A 9555-nucleotide genomic window follows, 5' to 3' on the forward strand; every position below is an offset into this window, starting at 1 on the left:
CAAAGCTAGATCTCGGCCAGGTGCGATGGCTCACGCCTGTAATGCCAGCACTTCGGGAGGCCAAGGCAGGTGGATTACTTGAGGTCAGGAGTTTGACCTGCCTGGCCAACATGGCGAAACCCCGTATCTACTAAAAATACAAAAATTAGCCAGGCATGGTGGCATGTGTCTGTAATCTCGGCTACTCGGGAGGCTGAGGCAGGAGAATCACATGAACCTGGGAGGCAGAGGTTGCAGTGAGCTTAGATCGCACCACTGCACTCCAGCCTGGGCGACAGAACAAGGCTCCATCTAAAAAAAAAAAACCACAAAGTAAGTTAGGTCTCTACCTCACAGTGTCCATACAAATTAGTTCCAGAGGGAAGATACACTTAATTACAGATATACTTAAGTAATATACAAAATTACTCAAAAAATTTTATACCTCTGGTGTGGGACAGTCTTTTCTAAACTTTAACATGAGACTTAAAAGATATAATAAGGGAAAAGATAAGCAGATTTTGCACCAAAAAATATCAAAAGTCTCTGTGTGATGGAAAACATCAAGGTTAAAACACAAATGACAGATATGGAAGAAAATATTTGCAGCACATAGAAAAATCGAGTACAATTACTTTAGGAGAAAAGCTTGCTTCAGGGTCCTTAGAGAAAGTCACTGGGGACTGCCAAGCAGCCACCTAAAGGCAAGAGCGACAGGGCTGAGTTCTTCCAGGTCATCAGAGTTGTTGCTGCCCCTATTAGGCCACACAGTGGAACCCTGTTTATATCATAGCAGAAGAAATAGGATTATCAATGTGAACTGCTTAGCATGGTGCCTGGTATATACAAGAGCTCCACAAATGTGAGCTATAATCCTATTAGTAAAGGATGCTAAGCAGTTCTACTGTGGCAGGTGTCATTTGCTAGTAGAATTTGTAATCAAACAGGAGGGGAATCTATGAACACCTAGAAAATTAGCAGAATAAAGGATATTATCTTTGGAGGCTTTAGATGTGCAATGAAATTATTTGTCTGACAGAAACGAGTGCTTAATTCTATTTACTAGCCTTTAAAATGACTGAAGGCAGGCCAGGTGTGGTAGCTCACGACCGTAATCCCAGCACCTTGGGAGGCCGAGGTGGGTGAATCACCTGAGCTCAGGAGTTGGAGACCAGCCTGAACAACATGGCAAAACCCCATCTCTACCAAAAAAATACAAAAATTAGCCAGGTATAGTGGTGTGTGCCTGTAATCCCAGCTACTCGGTAGTCTGAGGCAGGAGAATTGCTTGAACCCGGGAGGCAGAGGTTGCAGTGAGCCAAGATCGCACCATTGCACTCCAGCCTGGGTGACAGAGCAAGACTCTGTTTAAAAAAAAACAAAAAAACAAAAAAACAAAAAACTTAAGGCAGTATGGCTCAAGGTGTGATTCAGAATCACCAGAATTGCTGTTGAAAGTACAGATTTCTGGTCTGACTAGAGCTTCTCCTTCAGCCTGGAGGCTGCAATGCAGATGTGTAGGGCAGACCCACAGCTGCCCTGAGACTGCCATGTAACAGAAGCAAGAAACAAAAGCTGACTTCAGTGCACAGATTCCCGGGTACAACCTTTGAACTGGTCTCTGGGAGTAGAGGCCAAAGAATTTGCATTTTCAACAAGCTCCCAGGTGATTCCTGTGCGTGCATAATTTGGAAATGGCCCAACTTTTAAAGCAAGCAGCAACCCTTTACCACAGAGCTGTGGCACTGAGACTTCACAGTTCTTTTTTTTTTTTTTTTTTTTTTGAGACAGTCTTGCTTTGTTGACCAGAATGGAGTGCAATGGCACAATCTTGGCTCATTGCAACCTCTGCCTCCTGGGTTCAAGCAATTCTCATGCCTCAGCCTTCCAAGTAGCTGGGACTATAGACATGCACCACCACACCTGGCTAATTTTTGTATTTTTAGTAGAGACGGGTTTTCACCATGTTGGCCAGGCTGGTCTTGAACTCGTGACCTCAAGTGATCCACCTGCCTCAGCCTCCCAAAGTGTTGGGATTACAGGTGTGAGCCACTGCGCCCGGACAGCCTCAGTTCTGAGGGTTACCATCAGAATGAACCAAGACATGACAGAAGCCATTTCAACCACTGGAGATGGATCGGATTCTATTCCTACATTTACTTGGAACTGTCCAGCTTTCATGAAGAAGGAAGGGCTATAGGGCCAGTTGGAACCACAGAGAGAAAGGCTCCAGTTGAACCATTAAGAGCTGGTCCTCTCATGTAGGGTGAGCCAACCCAGACGGTGTCCTCATATGGCTTGCCTTGGGGTAGGTAAAACATAAAACTTTGAACAATTGTGCAGGGAGAGCAGCATCTTTAATTTGACCTGAACCTGACTTGCTTACCTTGCTCTGTCACTGTGGTTAGTAATGAGGCATCTGTGCACTCACAGAGGGGGAAAATCAGTCTAGGATGGTGGGAATGAGGCTTACCATCCACAATAGAGATCTCTGAACAAAATCTTTGTTCTTCCCTAACAAAAAAGTGTGTGAAGGACAAACACTTCAAGGGGTCATTCTCATTTTCATAGTGAGAAGAGATAAGATACCAGATCCTTCACAATGACCCTCAATTTTACTTAGGGTCAGTGAGAAATCAATTCAGATGGTAACAGTCACCAGGACGAACTGGGTCTGCAATCTCCCTTCATTTTGGCTCCTGACTTTGGATCTCCCTAGTTGAGAATAAACCTGAACTAAAAATCCATGTAGTTTGGTAGTCTGGGCACAGGAAACCAAAGTGGTGTTGGAGATGCGGACTCTCCGGCATTCGGAATGTGACAGGGTTGAGTGTGGAGACCTGGAGAAGGCCCCTCAGTGGAGGAGGAAGCACTGGTGTTTCCCAATCAGCATGCCTCCTGTGAGTTTGAATATTTGTGTCCCTCTCAAATTCATACTGAAACTTAACCTCCAATGCAGCATATTAAGAGGTGGGGCCTTTAGAAGGTGATTAGGTCATGAGAGCTTCTCCCTCGTGAATAGGATTAAGCCCCTAGTGAAAGAGGCTTCACACAACCTGGCTTTTTTACCGTGTGAGGATGCAGTAACAAGGCACCACCTTGGAAGAAGAAAGCAGCCCTTGCTAGACACTGAACCTGCCAGCACCTTCATCTTGGACTTCCTACCTCTAGAACTGTGAGAAAATGAATTTCTGTTCTTTATAAATTACCCAGTCTCAGGTATTTTGTCATAACAGCACAGACTAAGATACCCAGAGACTTGCATTCCAACTAGAGGCACAAGCACACCTATAATTCTGCCCTCTCAACTCCCAATGCCAAAAATTGCTAAACAAATATTAAAAATGTAAAAACAGGCCAGGCGCGGTGGCTCACGACTGTAATCCCAGCACTTTGGGAGGCCAAGGCAGGCACATCACCTGAGGTCAGGAGTTTCATTCAGACCAGCCGGACCAACATGGCAAAATCCTGTCTCTACTAAAAATACAAAAATTAGCCAGGTGGGGTGGTGGGCACCTGTATACCCAGTTACTCGGGAGGCTGAGGCAGGAGAATCGGTTGAACCCAGGAGGCAGAGGTTGCAGTGAGCTGAGATCTAGCCATTGCACTCCAGCCTGGGCAACAGAGCAAGACTCCGTCTCAAAAAAAAAAAAAAAAAAAAAAAGCAAAAACAGTCAAACTCAAAGGAAATCTTCTTTGATAAAGAATGGAGAGAATAATGCAGCCATTAGCAGAGGCTGAGGCTATGCAGCTTGAGAGAAGTAGAGACTAGTTCAGGATGGTAGGTGCTGGGACTTCAAAGTCCACATGGGACAGGTAACCAAGTGTAACGTCAGGGGATCAGAACCATACTCTGAGAGGAACACAGACAGGAAAAATGTAAGCTGTAAACACAAACAGGATGACATGCAAGCAACCTAAAATAATACTTTAAAATATCTATATGTGCAATCACCAAAGAGCTAAAGGAAGATAGTCTTGCAATGAGAAAATGACTGAAAAGCAAATAAGATTTTACAAATTATACATGCTGGAAATGTGAAAATACAATTATTGAAATATGCTTTATGGGATAAACCCTAGACTGGAAGCAGATGACATGAAAATTTAGCAGGTCTGGAAAACAACTGAGGAATCACCCAGAATGCACCACAGAGATAAAATAAATATAAAAAAGAAGCTAAGATGGAGGATAGGCTGAGAAGCTCTGGCATAATGTTTCATAGCAGTTTTAGAAAAAAAGACTAGTGAGAATACAGGGAAGAGAAAACAAAGATGGTGAATTTTTCAGAACTGAAGAATGATATGAGATCTCAGAATCAAAGAGCTCATTAAGTTCCAAGAAAGGTACATTTAAAAAAACGGGCCAGGTGCAGTGGCTCACGTCTATAATCCCAGCACTTTGGGAGGCCAAGGTGGGCAGATCACTTGAGGTCAGGAGATTGAGACTAGCCTGGCCAACATGGTGAAACCCTGTCTCTACTAAAAATACAAAACAAAAAACAAAACAAAACAAAAAATGTAGCTGGGCATGCTGGCACACACCTATAGCCTGTAATTCCAGCTACTTGGAAGGCTGAGGCAGGAGAATCGCTTGAACCCGGGAGATGGAAGTTGCAGTGAACTGAGATCATGCCACTGCACTTCATCCTGAGTGACAAGAGCACAACTGCGTGTCAAAAAAATAATAATAACCTCATGTAGATATATTGCAAATTATGTAAGATAAAACCTAAACAAGACCAGGCGCGGTGGCTCACGCCTGTAATTCCAGCACTTTGGGAGGCCAAGGTGGGCGGATCACTTGAGGTCTGGAGTTTGAGATCAGCCTGCCCCCATAGCAAAACCCTGTCTGTAATAAAAATACAAAAATTAGCTAGGCTGGTGGCACATGCCTGTAGTCGAAGCTACTCAGGAGGCTGAGGCAGAAGAATAGCTTGAACCAGGGAGATGGAGGTTGCAGTGAGCTGAGAACGCACCATTGCACTCCAGCCTTGGCAATACAGTGAGTGAAATTCCCTCTCAAAAGAGAAAGGCAAATATAAGAACTTATTGAGAAACTGCAGGAATGAATATAACCTGTTATACAACCATGGTTTAACTGTAGATTTTATGCCTAGTATTTTTTTTTTTCCCCGAGACGGAGTCTCACTCTGTCACCCAGGCTGGAGTACAGTGGCATGACCTTGGCTCACTGCAACCTCCGCCTCCCGGGTTCAAGTGATTCTCCTGCCTCAGCCTCCTGAGTAGCTGGGACTACAGGCGCCCACCACCACGCCAGGCTAATTATTTTGTATTTTTAGTAGAGACGGAGTTTCACAGTGTTAGCCAGGATGGTCTCAATCTCCTGACCTCGTGATCCGCCCGCCTCGGCCTCCCAAAGTGCTGGGAATACAGGTGTGAGCTGCTGCGCCTGGCATAGCCTAGTGTGTTTCTTTGGAACTTATTAAAATGTCTCTGGAGGCTGGGCGCGATGGCTTCATGCTTGTAATCCCAGCACTTTGGGAGGCCAGATCCCAAAGTTGTCTTTAGTTGTATTTTAGACTCTACTAAAAATACAAAAATTAGCTGGGCATGGTGGTGTGCACCTTAATCCCAGCTACTAGGGAGGCTGTGGCATGAGAATCGCTTGAACCCAGGAGGCAGAGGTTGCAGTGAGCCGAGATTATACCACTGTACTCCAGCCTGGGCGATACAGCGAGACTACATCTCAAAAAAAAAAAAAAAAAAAAAGGAAAAAAAATCTCTGAAACAGTTCATGTCCTGTTTTGTTACTGACCTGTGACTCTGTAAAAGTCTACTTTTGGACCGGGCACGGTGGCTCACGCCCGTAATCCCAGCACTTTGGGAGGCCGAGACAGGTGGATCACGAGGTCAGGAGATCGAGATCATCCTGGCTAACACGGTGAAACCCTGTCTCTACTAAAAATACAAAAAATTAGCCGGGTGCGGTGGCGGGTGCCTGTAGTCCCAGCTACACGGGAGGCTGAGGCAGGAGAATGGCATGAATCCGGGAGGCAGAGCTTGCAGTGAGCCAAGATCGTGCCACTGCACTCCAGCCTGAGCGACAGGGTGAGACTCCGTCTCAAAAAAAAAAAAAAAAAAAAAAAAAAAAAAATCTACTTTTGCAATTTGGATTAATAAGTTTATGAATGCAAATTGGAGATGCTGTTCAAAAAAAAAAAAAAGAAAAGAAAATAGAAAAGTCTTACAAAGGAAAGACAGTCAGAGTGATAGCAGACATCTAGTTAGCTACAATAGACACCTAGAGTCCATTCAAACCTAGAGAAAACTCCACCTTGAATTTGCTCTCAGCTACACCATTCAAGAGCAAGGGGGAAATGACATTTTCAGACACACAAAGACTCAAGAGTTTGCAATGTACAAAACTTTAGTGGAAGAAAATAGGTGTACTTAAGCAAAAAGATAATTTGTCTAGGGGCATGAACTGATGAGAGGGAGGGTATACCTAAATATTGGCTATACATGTAATACTATTTTATAGTTTAAAAAGAGGCAGGAACTAAAATTCTAGATAGCAATACTGTTAAGAGTTATTCAAAGCTGGGTGCGGTGGCTCACGCCTGTAATCCCAGCACCTTGGGAGGCCGAGGCAGGAGAATCACGAGGTCAGGAATTTGAGACCAGCCTGGCCAACATGGTGAAACCCCATCTCTACTAAAAATACAAAACATTAGCTGGGCGTGGTGGCGCACGCTTGTAGTCCCAGCTACTAGGGAGGCTGAGGCAGGAGAATAGCTTGAACCCGGGAGGCGGAGCTTGCAGTAAGCCCAGATTGTGCCACTGCACTCCAGCCTGGGCGACAGAGCGAGACTGTCTCAAAAAAAAAAAAAACTTATCCAAGGGGTTCTTCTTGTTGTTCTTGTTCAGAATATAAGCACACCTTGTGATTCATATGCACAAAGAAACATATGGGAATGTTGACTGCAGTGCTATTTGGTGTGGTGAAAAATGAACAACAACTAATTGTCAAAAGAGAATGCACACATAAAATACTATCTGTTAATAAAATACTATTAAGTAAACTAAAGGAATGATGTAAATATATACATGTATCAACAGAAATCTCAAAAATATTGGTGAGGGTAAAGGAAGCTGCACAGTGAGATGTACTTTCAACATACTTAAAAAAGCCGCCGGGGCACAGTGGCTCACGCCTATAATCCCAGCACTTTGGGAAGTTGAGGTGGGCGGATCATCTGAGGTCAGGAGTTTGAGACCAGCCTAGCCAACATGGCGAAACCCCATCTCTACTAAAGATACAAAAAGTAGCTGGGCATGATGGTGTGCACCTGTAATCCCAGCTACTAGGGACGCTGAGGCAGGAGAATCACTTGAACCTGGGAAGGGGAGGTTGTAGTGAGCCGAGATTGTGCCACTGCACTCCAGCCTGGGCGACAGAGCAAGACTCTGTCTCAAAAACAAACAGAAAATTCAGGCGGGCACAGTGGCTCAGGCCTGTAATCCCAGCACTTTGGGAGGCTGAGGTGGGCGGATCACCTGAGGTCAGGAGTTCAAAACCAGCGTGGCCAACATAGTGGAATGCCATCTCTACTAAAAAATAAAAAATAAAAAAATCCAAAAACAGGTACTAAGATGACAGACCTTGCAACATATGGTGCTAGAAAAACTGGACATCCACAAGCAAAACCATACATCATATATTTTGTATATGGTGTATATACAAAAAATTACACCATATACAAAAATTAACCCAAAATGTTCTTGCCACAAAAACAAAAAATTGGGTTACTACGTGAAATGATGGATGTGTTAATTTGCTTCACTATAGTAATCTTTTTACTACCTGTATGTAGCCTCATAATATCATGTTGTATACCTTATGCCAAATTAAATCGATTTAAAAAGAAATGTAACCCAAAATGGATCAAAGACTTTACCTTTAAAAGCTAAAACGGTAACTTTGGGCGGCCAAGGCAGGTGGGTCACCTGAGGTCAGGACTTAAAGACCAGCCTGGCCAGCATGGCGAAACCCCATCTCTACTAAAAATACAAAAATTAGCCAAGCGTGGTGGCGCACGCCTGTAATCCCAGCTACTCGGGAGGCCGAGGCAGGAGAATCGCTTGAACCCCGGAGGCGGAGGTTGTGGTGAGCCGAGATCGCGCCATTGCACTCCAGCCTGGGTAACAAGAGCGAAACTCTTGTTTCAAAAAACAAAGCAAAAAACCAAACCAAAAAACTAAAACGATAAAGCTCCTAGAAGAAAACGGGAAAAACTTCATGGCATTAGATTTGGCAAGAATTTTTTAGCTATGACACTAAAAACACGGGCAACAAAATATATAAAGTGGACTACAACAAAGCCATCTTTTGTAACAAAAAAAAATTGTAATCCTACTCCCACAAAACTAATTTAAAAAAATTAAGTACAAAGTTCTCCAAAATGTACCACACCCCTGGGGATTACACTGAACTTTGTTCATTTGTTTTCTTTTAATTCGGCTTTTTTGGTTGCCCTTCACCTACTTTTTCCCAGAGCCCTCCGTTGGGGCCTTCACTTGGGCAAACAACTAACCTAGTGGAACAGCTTTGACCTAACAATTTCCTCGTACCGAAGATGATCGCTTTTCCAGACAACTTAATAAACTTTGGCTTTAATGGATGACTGGATGCAGAAAAAAATAAATAAAAATAAACCTCAGCTGCTCAGCAACGACTAAAAAAACCACCAGCGGGCAATCCCTCCCCATGGCCACTGAGCAAAATTCCACCACCTCCCCTATACTCCGCCTACTGACGGGCTCCCGGGTTCGGACAGCCCCGGGCCACTTCCGGGCCTTCCCGGAAGTCCCTCTCGCTTAGCAACGAAAGTAACCCGCAATGCGGAAGGGCGAGGGGATTGCGAGTCACCGAGTTTCCGGCGCGGCTTGAGGTACTGGGGAACCGCAGTCCCCCACCGGCCCAATCTTGTTGCTGCTGGGGTCTCTCCCGTGCCCAGCGATGTTGTCAGTAAGCGGGCGGCACTCCCTTCTAATAGGTCTTTTCTTTTTTGAGATGGAGTCTCGCTCTGTCGCCCAAGCTGGAGTGCAGTGGCACGATCTCGGCTCACTACAACCTCCACCTCCCGGGTTGAAGCGATTCTCCTGCCTCAGCCTCCTGAGTAGCTGGAATTACAGACGCGAGCCACTGCGCCCGGCTAATTTTTTTTGTATTTTTAGTAGAGATGGGGCCTTGCCATGTTGGCCAGGCTGGTCTTGAACTCCTGACCTCAAGTGATCCATCCGCCTCGGCATCCCAAAGTGCTGGGATTACAGGCGAAAGACGCCGCGCCCGGCCCCCTTCCACCTTTTTTGGCGGGGAAGGGTGCTACCATTTCTTGAGCACGTATGTATCAGGCTCCATCAGGCACGTCACAATCTAACCTGATAATTACACAACCCACTCACTGATAAGGAAGCCAGGTTCGGAGGGGTTGAGGCCCCCAACCTGAGGGAGGTGACTCAGGGACACACAATTAGTCCTGCTTTGCTGGAGGACAGATATGCAGCCTAACACTCCCCCATTCAGGAGGCTGGAGAAGAAGCAGCAGCAGC

Source organism: Chlorocebus sabaeus, chromosome 29, assembly GCF_047675955.1.
Source record: "Chlorocebus sabaeus isolate Y175 chromosome 29, mChlSab1.0.hap1, whole genome shotgun sequence".
NCBI lineage: Eukaryota > Metazoa > Chordata > Mammalia > Primates > Cercopithecidae > Chlorocebus > Chlorocebus sabaeus.